General features: G+C 45.3%; 1 protein-coding gene across 1 annotated transcript in view; it reads left to right on the forward strand.

Moving 5' to 3' along the window:
- tusc3 (tumor suppressor candidate 3) overlaps nt 1-22,405 on the forward strand; it is a 64,721-nt gene that overhangs the window by 13,226 nt on the left and 29,090 nt on the right. The window lies entirely within an intron of this gene.

Genomic DNA, 22,405 nt, shown 5'->3' on the forward strand with positions numbered 1-22,405 from the left:
GAGAAGAGAGAGAAGAGAGAGAAGAGAGAGTTAGAGAGAAGAGAGAGTTAGAGAAGAGAGAGTTAGAGAAGAGAGAGTTAGAGAAGAGAGAGTTAGAGAAGAGAGAGAGTTAGAGAAGAGAGAGAGTTAGAGAAGAGAGAGAGTTAGAGAAGAGAGAGAGTTAGAGAAGAGAGAGAGTTAGAGAAGAGAGAGAGAGAGAGAAGAGAGAGTTGGAGAAGAGAGAGTTGGAGAAGAGAGAGTTGGAGAAGAAAGAGAGAGAGAGAGGAGAGAGTTAGAGAGAGGGAGAGAAGAGAGAGGGAGAGAGAAGAGAGAGAGAGAGAAGGCCATTCACACTCCACACAGATAACCCACAAATAGACCTCTTACAATCCTGTCTGCTTTTCTCTGTTTCCCTCTCTTACTATCCCCCCTTCTCTCTCTCTCTCTCTTTTACCTCTCGCTCTTTCTCTCACCTCCCCTCCCTTTCTTTCACCCCTCTTTCTCTCACCTCCCCCTCCCTTTCTCTCACCTCCCCCCTCTCTTTCTCTCTTTCTCTCACCTCCCCCTCCCTTTCTCTCACCTCCCCCCTCTCTTTCTCTCTTTCTCTCACCTCCCCCTCTCCTTCTCTCCCCTCCCCCCTCTCTTTCTCTCACCTCCCCCCTCTCGTTCTCTCACCTCCCCCCTCTCGTTCTCTCACCTCCCCCCTCTCGTTCTCTCACCTCCCCCCTCTCGTTCTCTCACCTCCCCCCTCTCGTTCTCTCACCTCCCCCCTCTCTTTCTCTCACCACCCCCTCCCTTTATCTCACCTCCCCCTCCCTTTCTTTCACCCCTCTTTCTCTCACCTCCCCCTCTCGTTCTCTCACCTCCCCCCTCTCGATCTCTCACCTCCCCCCTCTCGATCTCTCACCTCCCCCCTCTCGTTCTCTCATCCCCCCCTCCCGTTCTCTCACCTCCCCCTCCCGTTCTCTCACCTCCCCCCTCTCGTTCTCTCACCTCCCCCCTCTCGTTCTCTCACCTCCCCCTCTCGTTCTCTCACCTCCCCCTCTCGTTCTCTCACCTCCCCCCTCTCGTTCTCTCACCTCCCCCCTCTCGTTCTCTCACCTCCCCCCTCTCGTTCTCTCACCTCCCCCCTCTCGTTCTCTCACCTCCCCCCTCTCGTTCTCTCACCTCCCCCTCTCGTTCTCTCACCTCCCCCCTCTCGTTCTCTCACCTCCCCCCTCTCGTTCTCTCACCTCCCCCCTCTCTTTCTCTCACCTCCTCTCTCTCTCACACCCTCTCTCTCTCCCTCTTTTACCTCCCCTCGCTCTTTCTCACCTCCCCCCTCTTTCTCTTACCTCCTCTCTCTCAATTCAATTTCAATTTAAGGGCTTTATTGGCATGGGAAGCGTATGTTTACATTGCCAAAGCAAGTGAAATAGATAATAAACAAAAGTGAAATAAACAATAGAAAAATGACAGTAAACATTACACTAGAAAGTTCCAAAAGAATCAAGACATGTCAAATGTCATTATGTCTATATACAGTGTTGTATTGGGGAAGATGCCAGAGCTGGGGATGATGTTAGAGTTTAAGTATAGCCAATTGGAATTTGTGGTCTGTATATTTTATCATTTCATTTAGGAGACCATCAACACCACAGGCCTTTTGGGTTGGAGGGTTTGTATTTTTTCCTGTAGTTCATTCAATGTAATTGTAGAATCCAGTAGGTTCTGGTAGTCTTTAATAGTTGATTCTAACATTTGTATTTGATCATGTATATGTTTTTGCTGTTCGTTCTTTGTTATAGAGCCAAAACGATTAGAGAAGTGGTTTATCCATACATCTCCGTTTTGGATAGATAACTCTGTGTTGTTTGTTTAGAATGTTCACATTTTCCAAGAAGTGGGTAGGTTCTCTCTCTGTCTCTCTTACCATCTCTCTCTCTCTCTTTTACCATCTATCTCTCTCTCTCTCTCTCTCCTACTCTCTCTCCCTCTGTCTCTCTCTTACCATCTATCTCTCTCTCTCTATCTGAACAGAAAGGTACACCACAAACCAGGCTGGTCTGTATCCGTACAGCCCTCTCTGCCCACAGTCTTTTTTTGTTTGTATTTTTGGCTGCAGGCAGTTGGCTACCAGACAGGATAATAACATTATAAAAAATGGCCCAATCCTGGAAGAGTATATTGAATGTATCAATTGATGAATGGGAACCAAACAGGACTAAACTAGATTAAATTGTATCTGATCAGTGCCCAAGAACTGCTCTGGAGGATCCCGGATAATGAGAGATGTTGGTGACTAAACAAAGTCCATTTGTTAGTCTATGAGCAGTTTGAGATACTTCAGGAAGTTACGTTGCAGGCTAGCTCAGTGCTGCCCTCTCTCATTGAGGAACTCAAGTTGAAGGCCACCCAGGGTACTGCAGGCTACCATTTAGTAAGTCAGTTATCCTTATAAAATATACCAGGATATACATCTGCTATATTAGAAGCAATTAGAGGTACCATGAATGCCTTCTAAAAACATCTTTATTTACAGGAAGATTGACCAGAAAGATCTGCATTCACTATAATGTGGGGCCTGTTTTCTGCTAACACTTCCTGCAGTACCGCGGTCAGCCTCCGTGGCTTCAACGAGAGGGGGCAGTCGTTCTCCCTTGGGTCAAAAGGAGATCTCCAACTGCCATTCAAGAGCACCAATTCGTAGAAGTGGACTTTCGTATCCAGGAACTTAAACTGTGGCATTAGATTGAGCCAAAATGGCTGAAGCAATCCCTCAGAGTGACTAGCCTTTCGCTCCAAAATGGCTGAAGCAATCCCTCAGAGTGACTAGCCTTTCGCTCCAAAATGGCTGAAGCAATCCCTCAGAGTGACTAGCCTTTCGCTCCAAAATGGCTGAAGCAATCCCTCAGAGTGACTAGCCTTTCGCTCCAAAATGGTGTACTCAAGCAGTTCCAGAGGAGGATGCTCGAAGTAGACATTGCCACTAACCACAGATCTAGGATCAGATTATATTAACCCCAATCTGAACCTTAGCTATGAGGGAGACGAAACAATATCTGACCCCGTATCTGTGGTTTGGTGGAACGTCACCTCAGCAGCCTAACAGACGGTCAGAAAAGGATGTTCAGAGCCTGAGAACCTTCTTCTCTCGACCCCTTAGAAATATGTTTTACTTCAACGTTTGAGTCTAATGAAGCTCCATCTGGATGTTTTTGAGTTCACCCTGACCGGATCCATCTGTGAAAGCGAGCCGCTAGGGCGGCTATCTCCTCCGCCTACACATTAGCCACGCCTCACGTCCCATTCCCATATCATCCCAACCCATTACTTCATTAAGTTTGTCTGCACACAACCTCCTCCGCCCTGCTTCCCAAAGACACGACTCAAGTATATATAAATCTCATATTTTTTTCATAATCCGAGCAGAACGTTGTCACTTATTGCGTCTTAGCAAATATGTAGGTTTTCTCCCGGAGATGTTCAGGGGGGGGGGGGGGGGGGGGGGCTGAGTCTATATTAAGTGAATTGAACTGTGAACCAAAGCGTGAAATAAAAGAACACTTCAGACAGGAGATTTTTGTATTTGTATTTTGGGCCCTTTTCCAGGATGCTTAGCTCTCCATTCCAAGGGACTGGAGCATTAAAATGAATGTTTGTGGCGAACGAGCGCCTTAATTAAGAATGGGGAGACCTAGGAGGGATGGAGGAAGGAAACAGAAGGAGAACAACAAGCTGAAAAACAAACGCTGATTAACTGTGAATGAATCACTTTGATGGAAAACGTTTCCTTACGGGGACCGGCAGTAGAAAACAACTAAAGGCTCGCCGGGAGCAAGAGGTAAATTATTTATATAAATATATATATATATTTTTTTTTAAATATGTGATTTTTTTTCTAAATATCTTTTTTATGTGTGCTAGTGCTAGGCTGGAGCAAAAACCCTTCACACCCACCAGCTTCCCAGCCCAGAGAGAAGCCTTTTCTACTGTCTGGCACCAATGTTTTTTTACTGAGGTCTGAAGTAGATGATCAGAAGTGCTTCTCTATCGACGGTGGTTGCTAGGGCGGGAGAGAAATCTCCTAAACAACCCCTCCACCTGTCAATCATTCCCGGAACTCTCAACACAATTGGCTATCGTCTTCCCCCATTCACCTTAATGGACTTTAACCCGCTGGCTCCGTGTCTGTATCCATCTACCCACCCCTCTGTGGTCGCAACACTTCCTCCTCTCTCTCCCAGGCCATCTGTCTCCCAGCCCAGAGATTGAATCAATATGGCTGCATGTGTCAGCGGTATTGCTATATTGAATTTATGGGAGGTTCTTATTGAAATATTATAATGTGGCTGTATGAATTCCAGGCCTCCTGCTCAGCATACAGGGGCGCTGGCAGAATACAGCGTAACGTTTTATGGCCCGGCTAGTATTGGCCCCTGGAAAATCTCAGGGTTATGTGGACAATGACTTATGAGGATAGCGAGGACTCTCTGGGACTTTAACGCCACATTTGAGACGTGCAGCGCTAGTGTCCTTATTGTATTGTAGTGTGTGTGTGTGTGTGTGTGTGTGTGTGTGTGTGTGTGTGTGTGTGTGTGTGTGTGTGTGTGTGTGTGTGTGTGTGTGTGTGTGTGTGTGTGTGTGTGTGTGTGTGTGTGTGTGTGATGTTTCAGGTGATATATTATATGATTATTGTGGTAGTGGTGATGATGATGATAACAGTGATGATGACAGTGAGGATGGTGATCTGGCATTGGTAATAGTGACATTACGATGGTTGATGATAAGAATGTGGAAGGTTGACAAACTTTATCCAGATACCTTAGGATAGGACAGACAGAATATTTAGGTATTTTCTCTGACAGACAGAGACAGACAGGAATCCAAACATACTCCATTCATCTGAACTGTGTTTTCTCTTTCTCTCTGTATCTCTCTCTTTCTGTCTCTGCCTCTGTTTCTGCCTCTCTCTCTGCCTCTGTCTCTGTCTCTCTCTCTGCCTCTGCCTCTCTCTCTGCCTCTCTCTCTCTCTGCCTCTCTCTCTCTGCCTCTCTCTTTCTCTGCCTCTCTCTGTCTCTGTCTATTTCTGTCTCTGCCTCTCTGTCGCTCTCCCTCTGCCTCTCTGTCGCTCTCCCTCTGCCTCTCTGTCGCTCTCCCTCTGCCTCTCTGCCTCTCTCTCTCTCTCTCTCTCTCTTTCTCTGCCTCTCTCTGTCTCTGTCTCTGTCTCTGCCTCTCTCTCTCTGTCTCTGCCTCTCTGTCTCTGCCTCTCTTTGTCTATCTCTGCCTCTCTGCCTCTGCCTCTCTGCCTCTGCCTCTCTGTTTCTGCCTCTCTCTCTCTCTCTGCCTCTCTCTCTCTCTCTCTCTCTCTCTCTCTCTCTCTCTCTCTCTGTCTCTACCTCTCTCTGCCTCTCTGCCTCTCTCTCTCTCTGTCTCTACCTCTCTCTGCCTCTCTGTCTCTGCCTCTCTCTCTCTCTCTCTACCTCTCTCTCTACCTCTCTCTCTGCCTCTCTCTCTCTCTCTCTCTCTCTCTCTCTCTCTCTCTCTCTCTCTCTCTCTCTCGCTCTCTCTGTCTCTACCTCTCTCTGCCTCTCTGTCTCTACCTCTCTCTCTGCCTCTCTCTCTTCCTCTCTGTCTCTGTCTCGCTCTGTCTCTCTGTCTCTGCCTCTCTCTCTCTCTCTCTCTCTCTCTCTCTCTCTCTCTCTCTCTCTCTCTCTCTCTCTCTCTCTCTCTCTCTCTCTGTCTCTCTCTCTCTCTCTCTGTGTCTCTGCCTCTCTCTCTCTCTCTCTCTCTCTCTCTCTCTATGTGTCTCTCTCTCTCTCTCTCTTTCTCTCTCTCTCTGTGTCTCTGCCTCTCTCTCTCACACATGCACGTTTTCTCACTCACAATGGGCCAGGCTCTGTGCAATATTGATCCTATACACCAGGCGTCCTACTCCTGAACAATGCCTCCGCTGTAGACCACATTCTGACTCTTATCTGAGGAATGCTACAGTGTCTGTCTGGAGACCAGTGAATGGGTAGACAGTGGAGAGGTACAGCTCACATGAGAGGCATTGTAACCTGTTAGAATACAGGGATCATTAATGGGTGATGGGGTGGCATTGTAACCTGTTAGAATACAGGGATCAGTAATGGGTGATGGGGTGGCATTGTAACCTGTTAGAATACAGGGATCAGTAATGGGTGATGGGGTGGCATTGTAACCTGTTAGAATACAGGGATCAGTAATGGGTGATGGGGTGGCATTGTAACCTGTTAGAATACAGGGATCAGTAATGGGTGATGGGGTGGCATTGTAACCTGTTAGAATACAGGGATCAGTAATGGGTGATGGGGTGGCATTGTAACCTGTTAGAATACAGGGATCAGTAATGGGTGATGGGGTGGCATTGTAACCTGTTAGAATACAGGGATCAGTAATGGGTGATGGGGTGGCATTGTAACCTGTTAGAATACAGGGATCAGTAATGGGTGATGGGGTGGCATTGTAACCTGTTAGAATACAGGGATCAGTAATGGGTGATGGGGTGGCATTGTAACCTGTTAGAATACAGGGATCAGTAATGGGTGATGGGGTGGCATTGTAACCTGTTAGAATACAGGGATCAGTAATGGGTGATGGGGTGGCATTGTAACCTGTTAGAATACAGGGATCAGTAATGGGTGATGGGGTGGCATTGTAACCTGTTAGAATACAGGGATCAGTAATGGGTGATGGGGTGGCATTGTAACCTGTTAGAATACAGGGATCAGTAATGGGTGATGGGGTGGCATTGTAACCTGTTAGAATACAGGGATCAGTAATGGGTGATTGGTGAACTTCCTCCTCCTTCCTTCTACCCCGTATACAATTAGTATAATTAAGAATCATCTCTCTCCCTTTGCTTCTCGCCAACCAAAACACACACTCTCTGTTTCTCCCTGTTCCCTACTCCGCCTCTCCTTTCTGCTTGGTTAACTCCTCATTTATCTGGCTCCTCGAGCCACGTCTTTTGACCTTTGAAGACAGAGGCCGCGGAAACATTGGGTAAAAACAATGAACAGAATCATTTGTTAAAGGTTACAACACAAAACCCCATTAGGCACCAGCCGTGGCTCTCTGGGAAACTATTTGTTTTTGGAGCGCCCTCTGGAAAATAACAAGTTAACCGTGTTGGACTGGATGCTTTCTTTTTCTCAAGCTGTGAGTGTGAGCTCGCCGTCATTTACCAGATTAAAATTTGTATTACTAATTCATTGGGAACTTACTTTTAGTAGCATGTACTGTTGTTTGGAATGTCAGAGTGTTGAGATGAGATTGAGAACAGGATGTGTGTAGATGGAAACCTGAAGAGCCATTTCCTCAGTGTTCAGGGTCTGTATGCATGAGAAGGAAAAAGACGATTGAAAATACATTTGTTTGGTAGTTTTGAGAAAAGGTCTCTGTTATTTACAGGGTTACCTTAGCTGGTGTCTCCCACTGTAGATTGAGCCGTCAATTGATGTGTCTTGTCTATACTCCTATCTCTGTATTAAAAGGTTAAACCCGTAGTTTTATAGGATTATTTTAAACACGGAAAACCTGGGAGCTTTTATAAATGTCATTAGAAGTTTGTAGACCTTGTCAAGACTACGTGAGAGTTGATCTATGTAAATAAACTGAGTGCAGAACGTTAGGAATGTCTTTCCAGGAACACGGACTGACCAGGTGACTCCAGGTGAAAAGCTATGATCCCTTATTGATGTCACTTGTCAAATCCACTTCAATCATCGTAGATCAGTGGTCACCAACCTTTTGTCGAGACCACTTTCTGAGTCAAACTGCAAGCCAAGATCCACCGTTCAGGTTTTTTTGTTAACATGACTTAAAAAAACGTTAGCCTATGCAACATTAACCTATTCAAAACAGTACTGTAGTAATGAGGTTTGTGCAGTAGGCTATAGGCCCAATACATTATCGCTGCATGTGGACTTTTCTTGAATTGCCCTGCCCATTGCAATGTTCTTCTCAGATAATTTTTTTAACATGCGAGGTAGGCTATATGATCACACCGGTAATAGATCATTGTTTTAACATGCGAGGTAGGCTATATGATCACACCGGTAATAGATCATTGTTTTAACATGCGAGGTAGGCTATATGATCACACCGGTAGTAGATCATTGTTTTAACATGCGAGGTAGGCTCTATGATCACACCGGTAATAGATCATTGTTTTAACATGCGAGGTAGGCTATATGATCACACCGGTAATAGATCATTGTTTTAACATGCGAGGTAGGCTATATGATCACACCGGTAGTAGATCATTGTTTTAACATGCGAGGTAGGCTATATGATCACACCGGTAGTAGATCATTGTTTTAACATGCGAGGTAGGCTATATGATCACACCGGTAGTAGATCATTGTTTTAACATGCGAGGTAGGCTATATGATCACACCGGTAGTAGATCATTGTTTTAACATGCGAGGTAGGCTCTATGATCACACCGGTAGTAGATCATTGTTTTAACATGCGAGGTAGGCTATATGATCACACCGGTAGTAGATCATTGTTTTAACATGCGAGGTAGGCTATATGATCACACCGGTAGTAGATCATTGTTTTAACATGCGAGGTAGGCTATATGATCACACCGGTAGTAGATCAGTTGTTGTATTACTTGTGAGGCACAGCAGACATTAAAATAACTCACTTTTTTTTTTTTTACTGGGTTGATGGTACCTGCATCTGATGGTCAGGCTCTCCTCTCCTCCTCTGACACTGACCAAAAAGGGACACCGTCACCCAGCTGATGGTCAGGCTCTCCCCTTCCTCCTCTGACACTGACCAAAAAGGGACACCGTCACCCATCTGATGGTCAGGCTCTCCCCTTCCTCCTCTGACACTGACCAAAAAGGGACACCGTCACCCAGCTGATGGTCAGGCTCTCCCCTTCCTCCTCTGACACTGACCAAAAAGGGACACCGTCACCCATCTGATGGTCAGGCTCTCCCCTTCCTCCTCTGACACTGACCAAAAAGGGACACCGTCACCCAGCTGATGGTCAGGCTCTCCCCTTCCTCCTCTGACACTGACCAAAAAGGGACACCGTCACCCATCTGATGGTCAGGCTCTCCCCTTCCTCCTCTGACACTGACCAAAAAGGGACACCGTCACCCAGCTGATGGTCAGGCTCTCCCCTTCCTCCTCTGACACTGACCAAAAAGGGACACCGTCACCCAGCTGATGGTCAGGCTCTCCCCTTCCTCCTCTGACACTGACCAAAAAGGGACACCGTCACCCAGCTGATGGTCAGGCTCTCCCCTTCCTCCTCTGACACTGATCAAAAAGGGACACCGTCACCCAGCCGATGGTCAGGCTCTCCCCTTCCTCCTCTGACACTGACCAAAAAGGGACACCGTCACCCAGCCGATGGTCAGGCTCTCCCCTTCCTCCTCTGACACTGACCAAAAAGGGACACCGTCACCCAGCCGATGGTCAGGCTCTCCCCTTCCTCCTCTGACACTGACCAAAAAGGGACACCGTCACCCAGCTGATGGTCAGGTTCTCCCCTTCCTCCTCTGACACTGACCAAAAAGGGACACCGTCACCCAGCTGATGGTCAGGTTCTCCCCTTCCTCCTCTGACACTGACCAAAAAGGGACACCGTCACCCAGCTGATGGTCAGGCTCTCCCCTTCCTCCTCTGACACTGACCAAAAAGGGACACCGTCACCCAGCCGATGGTCAGGCTCTCCCCTTCCTCCTCTGACACTGACCAAAAAGGGACACCGTCACCCAGCTGATGGTCAGGCTCTCCCCTTCCTCCTCTGACACTGACCAAAAAGGGACACCGTCACCCAGCTGATGGTCAGGTTCTCCCCTTCCTCCTCTGACACTGACCAAAAAGGGACACCGTCACCCAGCTGATGGTCAGGTTCTCCCCTTCCTCCTCTGACACTGACCAAAAAGGGACACCGTCACCCAGCTGATGGTCAGGTTCTCCCCTTCCTCCTCTGACACTGACCAAAAAGGGACACCGTCACCCAGCTGATGGCGAAACTTGAGTCGCTAATAATAACAACACAAGCCTATAGATCCACTTTCCTACTCATTCATTACTGCTGCAGTGCTGGTTGTAGTCATTCATTACTGCTGCAGTGCTGGTTGTAGTCATTCATTACTGCTGCAGTGCTGGTTGTAGTCATTCATTACTGCTGCAGTGCTGGTTGTAGTCATTCATTACTGCTGCAGTGCTGGTTGTAGTCATTCATTACTGCTGCAGTGCTGGTTGTAGTCATCCATTACTGCTGCAGTGCTGGTTGTAGTCATTCATTACTGCTGCAGTGCTGGTTGTAGTCATCCATTACTGCTGCAGTGCTGGTTGTAGTCATTCATTACTGCTGCAGTGCTCGTTGTAGTCATTCATTACTGCTGCAGTGCTGGTTGTAGTCATTCATTACTGCTGCAGTGCTGGTTGTAGTCATTCATTACTGCTGCAGTGCTGGTTGTAGTCATTCATTACTGCTGCAGTGCTCGTTGTAGTCATTCATTACTGCTGCAGTGCTGGTTGTAGGGCGAGTGGAAATAGGAAGAACGCACATTTTATGGCGTATAAAAGTGTTGACTTGACAGTGCTGGGTGAGAACATGAAGTCACTCATAAAAACAGCAGCTCTTTGATGTGTTCGTTGACTCTCAAAGTCATGGTTTTCAAAGTTTACAAGTCTCACAGTATCTACTTTTCTGTAGATCTATTTTACGCCTGCCTAGTTACTGCAGACACGGTAATCTGAGCCATCCGATTGGCCAGTGGTAGGCCTATAGTGCACTTGATTTGCACCCCCCGGGAAGGCAGAGTTTGTACCTTTTTAAAACATATGTAAGGGCTGAAAATAGAAACACTTCGCCTACCCGTAGCGCAGGGCAATTGAATCCGGTGCGCCTACCGCCAACAGTGCGTGACAAATAAAATAAATAGGAATGCAAGGCTTTATCGTTACGTTTTTACAGAAATGTTTGGTGATCGACTAGGAATGCCTTGGAGATCGACCAGTCTATCGCGATCGACCAGTTGGTGACCACTCGTTTAGATGAAGGGGAGGAGACAGGTTAAAGAAGATTTTTAAGCCTTGAGACAATTGAGACATGGATTGTGTATGTGTGCCATTCAGAGGGTGAATGGGTAAGACAACATATTTAAGTGCCTTTGAACGGGGTATTGTACTAGGTGCCAGGTTTGAGTGTGTCAAGAACTGCAACGCTGCTGGGTTTAACACACTCAACAGTTTCCCGTGCGTATCAAGAATGGTCCATCACCCAAAGGACATCCAGACAACTTGACACAACTATGTGAAGCATTGGAGTCAACATGGCCCAGCATCCCAGTGGAACGCTTTCGACACCTTGTAGAGTTCATGCCCGACGAATCGAAGCTGTTCTGAGGGCAAAAGGGGGGTGCAACTCAATATTAGTTCCTAATGTTTTCTACACTCAGTGTATATGTGTGTCTTTTAGTTATTGACCTCTTTGGGAACCTATTTTACATGTCATTGAACGTTTGTAGACATTGAAGATATGAACCTAATGTAAGCTTCCATTCTATGTAAAGGTGTGTAGTTACGGACTGTTTGCTGTAAGTTGTTGTTGCATTCATCTTAAAGCCGGCAGCAGCCAATGAGGCGCGGCTCTTTAATGCCAGACGGAGAGGAATATTCCCTCTAATGAATTGAGGGAACAAAACCTAATCCATCAGATTAATTGGATGCGTCCGTGCGGCGTATTGCAGAGGTTTTTCAACCTGCCGTCCCACGCTCACGCTCTGCAATTCTGATTTATGTCGCCAGACCATTCTAGGGTTCAGCCTGTATTTCTGGGACTATGAGTCGGGGGCTGGAACTCGGGAGCGACGGGGATGCTGGTTCAGCCTGTATTTCTGGGACTAGGAGTCGGGGGTTGGGACTCGGGAGCGACGGGGATGCTGGTTCAGCCTGTATTTCTGGGACTAGGAGTCGGGGGTTGGGACTCGGGAGCGACGGGGATGCTGCTTCAGCCTGTATTTCTGGGACTAGGAGTCGGGGGTTGGGACTCGGGAGCGACGGGGATGCTGGTTCAGCCTGTATTTCTGGGACTAAGAGTCGGGGGTTGGGACTCGGGAGCGACGGGGATGCTGGTTCAGCCTGTATTTCTGGGACTAAGAGTCGGGGGTTGGGACTCGGGAGCGACGGGGATGCTGGTTCAGCCTGTATTTCTGGGACTAGGAGTCGGGGGTTGGGACTCGGGAGCGACGGGGATGCTGGTTCAGCCTGTATTTCTGGGACTAGGAGTCGGGGGTTGGGACTCGGGAGCGACGGGGATGCTGATTCAGCCTGTATTTCTGGGACTAGGAGTCGGGGGCTGGGACTCGGGAGCGACGGGGATGCTGGTTCAGCCTGTATTTCTGGGACTAGGAGTCGGGGGTTGGGACTCGGGAGCGACGGGGATGCTGGTTCAGCCTGTATTTCTGGGACTAAGAGTCGGGGGTTGGGACTCGGGAGCGACGGGGATGCTGGTTCAGCCTGTATTTCTGGGACTAAGAGTCGGGGGTTGGGACTCGGGAGCGACGGGGATGCTGGTTCAGCCTGTATTTCTGGGACTAAGATTCGGGGGTTGGGACTCGGGAGCGACGGGGATGCTGCTTCAGCCTGTATTTCTGGGACTAGGAGTCGGGGGCTGGGACTCGGGAGCGACGGGGATGCTGGTTCAGCCTGTATTTCTGGGACTAGGAGTCGGGGGTTGGGACTCGGGAGCGACGGGGATGCTGTTCTGATTCCGTTGTTTTCCTTGATTGAGAATGAGATTAACCATCCAAGTGGAAAAATGGGGGAAATGAATTGAGAAACCGGGATGAGTAATATTTTATTGGGCGTGCCGATCGCGTGAGAAGACGATGTTATCAGGTTGCTTATCGCCGAGATGGGTTTTCTCTGATGAGAAATCATCAACATAAATTCTGTTTGACAAATTCTCTCCATTAGTTTCTCCAGTTGGAAAAGCCAAAGCGATTTTGAAAGTGCAATGAGTGGAAATTTCTACTGAAATGTAGTGAAATAACCAGAGTAAGAATCATGTATTGTTGTTTAGTTAGCGTGGAGACATATTCCCTATGGGCCAAATGAGGTCTACATACACACACTCAGTGTCTCTAGTCACTGGAAAAGTGATGGAGGCAGGTAGATCTGAGGCCCCAAAGCATACACACACACACAATCACTCGTAATACACCTGCATACACTTCCATCTGCATATTATGACTCCTATATCCCATTTGCTGTTGCTCAAGGGGTGTTTGGGGGTCAAAAGGTCATTATAATTTTACATTCCCTCCCATTAATCCGCCTACTGTGGTGTGTGTGTTCAGAGGTGAACAGGTTAACCTCCCCACCAACATCAGAGCCAGACAGACTCTGGGCAGCCTAATCTCTTCATTTTTCACCGGCAGACCGATGTGCGGGGAGAGATAGAGAGAGGGGGGGAGTGTGAGAGAGAGAGAGAGAGAGAGGGGGGAGTGTGAGAGAGAGGGGGGGGGGGGCGAGAGAGAGAGAGGGGTGGGGGTGAGAGAGAGAGAGAGAGAGGGGGGAGTGTGAGAGAGAGAGGGGGGGGGCGAGAGAGAGAGAGAGAGAGAGAGAGGGGTGGGGGTGAGAGAGAGAGGGGGGGGGTGAGAGAGAGAGAGAGAGAGGGGTGGGGGTGAGAGAGAGAGGGGGGGGTGAGAGAGAGAGGGGTGGGTAGAGAGAGAGAGAGAGAGAGGGGTGGGGGGCGAGAGAGAGATGAATGCAGGCCCCCTCCAGACACATGGTTCCATTACAGAGTGCTGCATTCACAGCACAAGGGTCTGTCGGGATGGAGAGAACTAGAAAGAGAGAGAGAAAGAGAGGGCAAAGGGAGAAGAGAGAGACTCACTCTCCAGAATTGGTAATCACTCGCTCTCGTCCATCGCACACTCTCCACATCCGTAATTACCTCCTCCTCTCCTATCCTCTCCTCCAAATCTCTTTATTCAAATGAGTTCCTGAGATAATGTTGCCCAGACCCTTAAACTTATATTCTCTGTTATTTAGGAAAATACATTCAGCGTTTTCTCCTTCCAAACGAGGAAATATCTTCTCCCTCCTCCTTTAGTTTAGTTTATTTATTTTATTTTTACAGGGACAGTGCACATTAATCAACGTTTCAGTAAAAGTGCCGGTTTTAGCCAGCCGGCTAATTTTCAACCCCAGTCCCTGGGCAGGTTATCCTTCTCTTCTCTCTTCTCCCTCTTCTCCCTTCTCTCTCCTCTTCCTCTCCTCTCCTCCTGTCCTCTGTTGTTCTCCTCTCCTCAGTTCTATAATATACTCCTCTCCTCAGTTCTCTAATATAATCCTCTCCTCTCCTCAGTTCTATAATATACTCCTCTCCTCAGTTCTCTAATATACTCTTCTCCTCAGTTCTCTAATATACTCCTCTCCTCAGTTCTCTAATATACTCCTCTCCTCAGTTCTCTAATATACTCCTCTCCTCAGTTCTCTACTATACTCCTCTCCTCTCCTCAGTTCTCTACTATACTCCTCTCCTCTCCTCAGTTCTCTAATATACTCCTCTCCTCAGTTCTCTACTATACTCCTCTCCTCTCCTCAGTTCTATAATATACTCCTCTCCTCAGTTCTCTACTATACTCCTCTCCTCAGTTCTCTAATATACTCCTCTCCTCAGTTCTCTACTATACTCCTCTCCTCTCCTCTCCTCAGTTCTCTAATATACTCCTCTCCTCAGTTCTCTAATATACTCCTCTCCTCTCCTCAGTTCTCTAATATACTCCTCTCCTCAGTTCTCGAATATACTCCTCTCCTCTCCTCAGTTCTCTACTATACTCCTCTCCTCAGTTCTCTAATATACTCCTCTCCTCAATTCTCTAATATACTCCTCTCCTCTCCTCAGTTGTCTAATATAGTCCTCTCCTCTCCTCAGTTCTCTAATATACTCCTCTCCTCAGTTCTCTAATATAATCTTCTCCTCTCCTCAGTTCTCTAATATAATCTTCTCCTCTCCTCAGTTCTCTAATATAATCCTCTCCTCTCCTCAGTTCTCTAATATACTCCTCTCCTCAGTTCTGTAATATAATCCTCTCCTCTCCTCAGTTCTCTAATATACTCCTCTCCTCAGTTCTCTAATATAATATTCTCCTCTCCTCAGTTCTCTAATATAATCCTCTCCTCTCCTCAGTTCTCTAATATAATATTCTCCTCTCCTCAGTTCTCTAATATAATATTCTCCTCTCCTCAGTTCTCTAATATAATCCTCTCCTCTCCTCAGTTCTCTAATATACTCCTCTCCTCAGTTGTCTAATATACTCCTCTCCTCAGTTCTCTAATATAATATACTCCTCTCCTCAGTTCTCTAATATAATATTCTCCTCTCCTCAGTTCTCTAATATACTCCTCTCCTCTCCTCAGTTCTCTAATATACTCCTCTCCTCAGTTCTCTAATATACTCCTCTCCTCTCCTCAGTTCTCTAATATACTCCTCTCCTCAGTTCTCTAATATAATCCTCTCCTCTCCTCAGTTCTCTAATATACTCCTCTCCTCAGTTCTCTAATATAATATTCTCCTCTCCTCAGTTCTCTAATATAATCCTCTCCTCTCCTCAGTTCTCTAATATAATATACTCCTCTCCTCAGTTCTCTAATATAATATTCTCCTTTCCTCAGTTCTCTAATATAATCCTCTCCTCTCCTCAGTTCTCTAATATACTCCTCTCCTCAGTTGTCTAATATAATCTTCTCCTCAGTTCTCTAATATAATATTCTCCTCTCCTCAGTTCTCTAATATAATCTTCTCCTCAGTTCTCTAATGTAATATTCTCCTCTCCTCAGTTCTCTAATATAATCCTCTCCTCTCCTCAGTTCTCTAATATAATCTTCTCCTCTCCTCAGTTCTCTAATATAATCTTCTCCTCTCCTCAGTTCTCTAATATACTCCTCTCCTCAGTTCTCTACTATACTCCTCTCCTCAGTTCTCTAATATACTCCTCTCCTCAGTTCTCTACTATACTCCTCTCCTCAGTTCTCTAATATACTCCTCTCCTCAGTTCTCTAATATAATATTCTCCTCTCCTCAGTTCTCTAATATAATCTTCTCCTCAGTTCTCTAATATAATATTCTCCTCTCCTCAGTTCTCTAATATAATATTCTCCTCTCCTCAGTTCTCTAATTTAATATTCTCCTCTCCTCAGTTCTCTAATATAATCTTCTCCTCTCCTCAGTTCTCTACTATACTCCTCTCCTCAGTTCTCTAATATAATCTTCGCCTCTCCTCAGTTCTCTAATATACTCCTCTCCTCAGTAGTCTAATATAGTCCTCTCCTCTCCTCAGTTCTCTAATATACTCCTCTCCTCAGTTCTCTAATATAGTCCTCTCCTCTCCTCAGTTCTCTAATATACTCCTCTCCTCAGTTCTCTAATATAATCTTCTCCTCTCCTCAGTTCTCTAATATAATATTCTCCTCTCCTCAGTTCTCTAATATACTCCTCTCCTCAGTTCTCTAATATACTCCTCTCCTCAGTTCTCTAATATAATCTTCGCCTCTCCTCAGTTCTATAATATACTCCTCTCCTCAGTTCTCTAATATACTCTTCTCCTCAGTTCTCTAATATACTCCTCTCCTCAGTTCTCTAATATACTCCTCTCCTCAGTTCTCTAATATACTCCTCTCCTCAGTTCTCTAATATACTCCTCTCCTCAGTTCTCTAATATACTCCTCTCCTCAGTTCTCTACTATACTCCTCTCCTCTCCTCAGTTCTCTACTATACTCCTCTCCTCTCCTCAGTTCTCTAATATACTCCTCTCCTCAGTTCTCTACTATACTCCTCTCCTCTCCTCAGTTCTATAATATACTCCTCTCCTCAGTTCTCTACTATACTCCTCTCCTCAGTTCTCTAATATACTCCTCTCCTCAGTTCTCTACTATACTCCTCTCCTCTCCTCTCCTCAGTTCTCTAATATACTCCTCTCCTCAGTTCTTTAATATACTCCTCTCCTCTCCTCAGTTCTCTAATATACTCCTCTCCTCAGTTCTCGAATATACTCCTCTCCTCTCCTCAGTTCTCTACTATACTCCTCTCCTCAGTTCTCTAATATACTCCTCTCCTCAATTCTCTAATATACTCCTCTCCTCTCCTCAGTTGTCTAATATAATCCTCTCCTCTCCTCAGTTCTCTAATATACTCCTCTCCTCAGTTCTCTAATATAATCTTCTCCTCTCCTCAGTTCTCTAATATAATCTTCTCCTCTCCTCAGTTCTCTAATATAATCCTCTCCTCTCCTCAGTTCTCTAATATACTCCTCTCCTCAGTTCTGTAATATAATCCTCTCCTCTCCTCAGTTCTCTAATATACTCCTCTCCTCAGTTCTCTAATATAATATTCTCCTCTCCTCAGTTCTCTAATATAATCCTCTCCTCTCCTCAGTTCTCTAATATAATATTCTCCTCTCCTCAGTTCTCTAATATAATATTCTCCTCTCCTCAGTTCTCTAATATAATCCTCTCCTCTCCTCAGTTCTCTAATATACTCCTCTCCTCAGTTGTCTAATATACTCCTCTCCTCAGTTCTCTAATATAATATACTCCTCTCCTCAGTTCTCTAATATAATATTCTCCTCTCCTCAGTTCTCTAATATACTCCTCTCCTCTCCTCAGTTCTCTAATATACTCCTCTCCTCAGTTCTCTAATATACTCCTCTCCTCTCCTCAGTTCTCTAATATACTCCTCTCCTCAGTTCTCTAATATAATCCTCTCCTCTCCTCAGTTCTCTAATATACTCCTCTCCTCAGTTCTCTAATATAATATTCTCCTCTCCTCAGTTCTCTAATATAATCCTCTCCTCTCCTCAGTTCTCTAATATAATATACTCCTCTCCTCAGTTCTCTAATATAATATTCTCCTTTCCTCAGTTCTCTAATATAATCCTCTCCTCTCCTCAGTTCTCTAATATACTCCTCTCCTCAGTTGTCTAATATAATCTTCTCCTCAGTTCTCTAATATAATATTCTCCTCTCCTCAGTTCTCTAATATAATCTTCTCCTCAGTTCTCTAATATAATATTCTCCTCTCCTCAGTTCTCTAATATAATCCTCTCCTCTCCTCAGTTCTCTAATATAATCTTCTCCTCTCCTCAGTTCTCTAATATAATCTTCTCCTCTCCTCAGTTCTCTAATATACTCCTCTCCTCAGTTCTCTACTATACTCCTCTCCTCAGTTCTCTAATATACTCCTCTCCTCAGTTCTCTACTATACTCCTCTCCTCAGTTCTCTAATATACTCCTCTCCTCAGTTCTCTAATATAATATTCTCCTCTCCTCAGTTCTCTAATATAATCTTCTCCTCAGTTCTCTAATATAATATTCTCCTCTCCTCAGTTCTCTAATATAATATTCTCCTCTCCTCAGTTCTCTAATTTAATATTCTCCTCTCCTCAGTTCTCTAATATAATCTTCTCCTCTCCTCAGTTCTCTACTATACTCCTCTCCTCAGTTCTCTAATATAATCTTCGCCTCTCCTCAGTTCTCTAATATACTCCTCTCCTCAGTAGTCTAATATAGTCCTCTCCTCTCCTCAGTTCTCTAATATACTCCTCTCCTCAGTTCTCTAATATAGTCCTCTCCTCTCCTCAGTTCTCTAATATACTCCTCTCCTCAGTTCTCTAATATAATCTTCTCCTCTCCTCAGTTCTCTAATATAATATTCTCCTCTCCTCAGTTCTCTAATATACTCCTCTCCTCAGTTCTCTAATATACTCCTCTCCTCAGTTCTCTAATATAATCTTCGCCTCTCCTCAGTTCTCTAATATACTCCTCTCCTCAGTTCTCTAATATACTCCTCTCCTCAGTTCTCTAATATACTCCTCTCCTCAGTTCTCTAATATAATATTCTCCTCTCCTCAGGTCACTAATATAATCTTCTCCTCTCCTCAGTTCTCTAATATAATCTTCGCCTCTCCTCAGTTCTCTAATATAATATTCTCCTCTCCTCAGTTCTCCAATATACTCCTCTCCTCTCCTCAATTCTCTAATATACTCCTTTCCTCAGTTCTCTAATATACTCCTCTCCTCTCCTCAATTCTCTACTATACTCCTCTCCTCAGTTCTCTAATATAATCTTCGCCTCTCCTCAGTTCTCTAATATACTCCTCTCCTCAGTAGTCTAATATAGTCCTCTCCTCTCCTCAGTTCTCTAATATACTCCTCTCCTCAGTTCTCTAATATAATCTTCTCCTCTCCTCAGTTCTCTAATATAATCTTCTCCTCTCCTCAGTTCTCTAATATAATATTCTCCTCTCCTCAGTTCTCTAATATAATCTTCGCCTCTCCTCAGTTCTCTAATATACTCCTCTCCTCAGTTCTCTAATATACTCCTCTCCTCAGTTCTCTAATATAATCTTCGACTCTCCTCAGTTCTCTAATATAATATTCTCCTCTCCTCAGTTCTCTAATATACTCCTTTCCTCAGTTCTCTAATATACTCCTCTCCTCTCCTCAATTCTCTAATATAATCTTCTCCTCTCCTCAATTCTCTAATATACTCCTCTCCTCAGTTCTCTAATATACTCCTCTCCTCAGTTCTCTAATATACTCCTCTCCTCAGTTCTCTAATATACTCCTCTCCTCAGTTCTCTAATATACTACTCTCCTCAGTTCTCTAATATACTACTCTCCTCAGTTCTCTAATACACTCTTCTCAATTCTCTAATATACTCTTCTCCTCTCCTCAGTTCTCTAATATACTCTTCTCCTCTCCTCAATTCTCTAATATACTCTTCTCCTCTCCTCAATTCTCTAATATACTCCTCTCCTCAGTTCTCTAATATACTCCTCTCCTCAGTTCTCTAATATACTCCTCTCCTCAATTCTCTAATATACTCCTCTCCTCAGTTCTCTAATATACTCCTCTCCTCAGTTCTCTAATATACTCCTCTCCTCAGTTCTCTAATATACTCCTCTCCTCAGTTCTCTAATATACTACTCTCCTCAGTTCTCTAATATACTACTCTCCTCAGTTCTCTAATACACTCTTCTCAATTCTCTAATATACTCTTCTCCTCTCCTCAGTTCTCTAATATACTCTTCTCCTCTCCTCAATTCTCTAATATACTCTTCTCCTCTCCTCAATTCTCTAATATACTCCTCTCCTCAGTTCTCTAATATACTCCTCTCCTCAGTTCTCTAATATACTCCTCTCCTCAGTTCTCTAATATACTCCTCTCCTCAGTTCTCTAATATACTCCTCTTCTCAGTTCTCTAATATACTCTTCTCCTCTCCTCAGTTCTCTAATATAATGTTCTCCTCTCCTCAGTTCTCTAATATACTCTTCTCCTCTCCTCAATTCTCTAATATACTCCTCTCCTCAGTTCTCTAATATACTCCTCTCCTCAGTTCTCTAATATACTCCTCTCCTCAGTTCTCTAATATACTCCTCTTCTCAGTTCTCTAATATACTCTTCTCTTCTCCTCAGTTCTCTAATATAATCTTCTCTTCTCCTCAGTTCTCTAATATAATCTTCTCCTCTCCTCAGTTCTCTAATATACTCCTCTCCTCAGTTCTCTAATATACTCCTCTCCTCAGTTCTCTAATATACTCCTCTTCTCAGTTCTCTAATATAATCTTCTCCTCTCCTCAGTTCTCTAATATACTCTTCTCCTCTCCTCAATTCTCTAATATACTCCTCTCCTCAGTTCTCTAATATACTCCTCTCCTCAGTTCTCTAATATACTCCTCTCCTCAGTTCTCTAATATACTCCTCTTCTCAGTTCTCTAATATAATCTTCTCCTCTCTTCAGTTATCTAATATATTACCAGTTACCTGCTCTTTCCGCATGTTGTTTTGGACCTGTCATGAAGTACGCGTGCTCTTCTTGCCGTGTCACATGTCGGCAGTGTAGGCGTGTTCTGGGACAGCTGAATGACAACAAGTTGACAGTGATGATGTGATTGCGTGAAGCTAGGTGCTGTATATGGTTACAGGGTTTCTCCACTCTGAGGTAACTGGGGGGTGTATGCAGGGTGTACTCTGTGTATTTCTGGGTTGTGCTTGTGTCTTAGCAACCGGAATGACGACAGCCGCTGTTATATTTTCAGACGAAGTTGGCGGCCCACTTCACTTGACTACGCTGGCGTGAAGTCTTGTACTACACACACACACACACACACACACACACACACACACACACACACACACACACACACACACACACACACACACACACACACACACACACACACACACACACACACAGGCATCTGGCTCTCCCCTGGTCATGTTCATCATCATCATTATACATTATGCACTCCACTTTGAGATTTGTTTTTCTATGAAAAGCGTGTTATAAATTCTGTGGTTTATTGTTATTGTTATTATTATTGTCATGGTAAACCTGTGTTAGCGATCCTGTGTTAACGATCCTGTGTTAACGATCCTGTGTTAGCGATCCTGTGTTAGCCAGTAAGATGCTGGAGGGCCATCATGACGACCGCCAGCCCACACTATGCAGACACGGAGCGGCTGAAACCCACACGTGTTACGTAGCCGAGCGGAGATACGGGGAATGGATGACTCACTCACACGCATACGACAGGAGTGCACACACACCCGCGGAAGTGCAGCGAGCGCCCGCACACACACACACTTTCTCACACAGACACACACACACGCACACAGGGACCAAATGAGGACAAAATGGCACTGGCACTAGTATCTATATGGCTGTTAAATGCCCATGTTATCAACCAATTCATCCTGTTTCTATGTTATCAACAGAACCTAATGTACTAGAAGGGAAACACTAAGTAAATGGGCTGCGAAAACACTTAACCAACATTTCCTGCTTCTCCAGAAATACTGTTTGAAGATTCAGGAATTCATACTTATTCACTTCTGATTCAGGGAATTTTCTTTCTTCCCAGGATTTCTGGAGAACTTGGGAATTTGGGGAAAGTGACCATAATGTTGCAACCCTAAAAATGGCCCTCAGCTATTCTTCCTGGGGCTCATGATGGGCCCTCAGCTATTCTTCCTGGGGCTCACGATGGGCCCTCAGCTATTCTTCCTGGGGCTCACGATAGGCCCTCAGCTATTCTTCCTGGGGCTCACGATGGGCCCTCAGCTATTCTTCCTGGGGCTCACGATGGGCCCTCAGCTATTCTTCCTGGGGCTCACGATGGACATTTCTCTGCTATTGGGTTATCTAGTAGAATCAGAATGGATTCTGTCCAACGGTCTGCAATTCAATTATTTACAGCCACTGTGGTTGGTAAACACACACACCCACCTGTGGCATCTTATCGGCGTAGGGAGATAGATGGTATGTACAGGGACATGGGATGCCTTTTTCCCCCTCCATACCGTGTAGCTGGTGGGCCTCAGTTTGACCGCTCTGTCTCGTAAAAACACACACACACGCACACCGTGGAC

The sequence above is a fragment of the Salvelinus namaycush genome, chromosome 42 (assembly GCF_016432855.1).
Source record: "Salvelinus namaycush isolate Seneca chromosome 42, SaNama_1.0, whole genome shotgun sequence".
NCBI classification, from domain to species: domain Eukaryota; kingdom Metazoa; phylum Chordata; class Actinopteri; order Salmoniformes; family Salmonidae; genus Salvelinus; species Salvelinus namaycush.